The following is a 2,007-nucleotide window of genomic DNA, read 5'->3' as shown; positions in this document are numbered from 1 at the left end:
AGGAATCTGTGGGAATGGTTTCTGACTTCTAACTTTTGGTTTTGCTCTTTGATCTTATCTGCCTTTAAAAGACATGTTGCAGTCCTCTTCTTCATGCAAAAAATAAGAATATTACAAATGCTAATAGATGCAATATGAAAACAGCTGTCCAATTTATAGCTTTAAAAAGTTAGGACTAGGCAGATTCTCCTATATCAACAGCCTAAATGTCACAGTGTAAGGTACAACAGTCCCTCCTCTTCCTCTCAGCCATCCACTCAGCAGCTGGAAAGCAGCAACCATGTGTGACTGCATCTCCATCCATGTTGGCCAGGCTGCTGTGCAGATTGGCAATGCCTGCTGGGAGCTCTACTGTCTGGAACATGGCATCCAGCACCATAACCAGATGCCAAGTGACAAGACCACTGAGGGGTAGAGGGAAGAGATGACTCCTTCAACACCTTCAGTGAAACAGGCCCTGACAAGCATGTGCCCAGGGCAGCGCTTGTAGGCCTAGAACCCATGGTCTATAATGCACTGGTACCTATGGCCAGCTCTTCCACCCTGAGCAGCTCACCACAGGCAAGGAAGATGCTGCCAATAACTATGCCCAGGGGCACTATACAATTGGCAATGATATCATTGACCTTGTCTCGGACTGGCTAACCAGAGCACAAGTCTTCACAGCTTCTTGGTTTTCTACAGCTTTTGTGGGAAAATTGGTTGTGGGTTCACCTCTCTGCTGATAGAATGTCTCTCTCTGTTGATTATAGCAAGAAGTACAAGATAGAGGTCTCCATTTATTCTCCATTTATCTAGCACCCCAGGTTTCCACAGCTATCGTTGAGCCCTACAACTCCATCCTCACCACCGACACCACCTTGGAGCACTCTGATTGTGACAGCAAAGCCATCTATGACATCTGTCGTAGAAACCTCGATTCTGAGCATCCAATCTATACTAACATGAATAGGTTGATAGGTCAAATTGTGTTCTCCATCACTGCTTCCCTCAGATTTGTTGGAGCCCTGAATGTTGACCTGACTGAATTCCAGACTCACCTGGTGCCCTGTCCCCACATCTATTTCCCTCTGGAGACATATGCCCCTGTCATCTCTGCTGAGAAAGCCTAACATGAGCAGCTTTCTCTAGCAGAGATCATCAATGAATGCTTTGAACCAGCCAACCAGATGGTGAAATGTGATCTTTGCCATGGTAAAACATGGCTTGCTGCCTATTGTATGATGGCAACATGGTTCCCAAAGATGTCAGTGCTTCCATTGCCACCATCAAGACCAAGCATACCATCCAGTTCGTGGGCTGGTGCCTCACTGCTTTCAAAGTTAGCATTAATTACCAGCCTCCCACTATGGTACCTGGTGGAGACCTGGCTGAAGTACAGTGACCTATGTGCACGCTGAGCAGTGTCACAGCTATTGCTGAGGCCTGGGTATGCCTGGACCACAAGTTTGACCTGAGAGATGCCAAGCGTGCCTTTGTTCACTAGTACATGGGTGAGGGCATAGAGGACAGAGAGTTTTCTGAGGCCCATGAGGACATGGCTGCCTGTGAGAAGGATTATGAGGAGTTTGGTACATATTCTATTGAAGGAGAAGGTGAGGAAGAAGAAGAGGAATACTAAAGTTAATATGTCACAAAGGTGCTGCTTTTACAGGGAAACTTATTCTGTTTTAAACACTGAAAAGCTGTGGTCTCATCAGTTGTATGTAGCAGTGTATACTCTCATATACAATTACTGGCCTATGTTTTAAAACACGATGCTTTGTTACAGATCTAACCTATCCATTTCTCTGATCGGTTTGAACAAAACATTCCCTGTTTTAAAAAATAAAAAGTTAGGATCAAAGTTATTTTTATTTTGTAGAAATACTAAATGTTTATTGAGTAATTCAAACACTTTGAACAGAACGTTTGATTATTAGGTTGCACTAACAGTTGTTTATGATCAGCGTCCATATTGTTATATAATAATAACTTCAATTTCAATGTTTTAGCTTTTTGTAATTA

General features: G+C 43.5%; 1 pseudogene; it reads left to right on the top strand.

The window, feature by feature from the left end:
* Positions 1-280: 280 nt before the first annotated feature.
* LOC109453737 (tubulin alpha-1A chain-like) lies at positions 281-1,621 on the top strand (annotated as a pseudogene).
* The last annotated feature ends 386 nt before the right edge of the window (positions 1,622-2,007 follow it).

This window comes from Rhinolophus sinicus, chromosome 1, assembly GCF_057876585.1.
Source record: "Rhinolophus sinicus isolate RSI-liver-muscle chromosome 1, RSI-T2T, whole genome shotgun sequence".
Taxonomy (NCBI): Eukaryota; Metazoa; Chordata; class Mammalia; order Chiroptera; family Rhinolophidae; genus Rhinolophus; species Rhinolophus sinicus.
The sequence above is the reverse complement of the archived record's forward strand: the minus strand, read 5'-3'. Positions and strand labels throughout refer to the sequence as shown.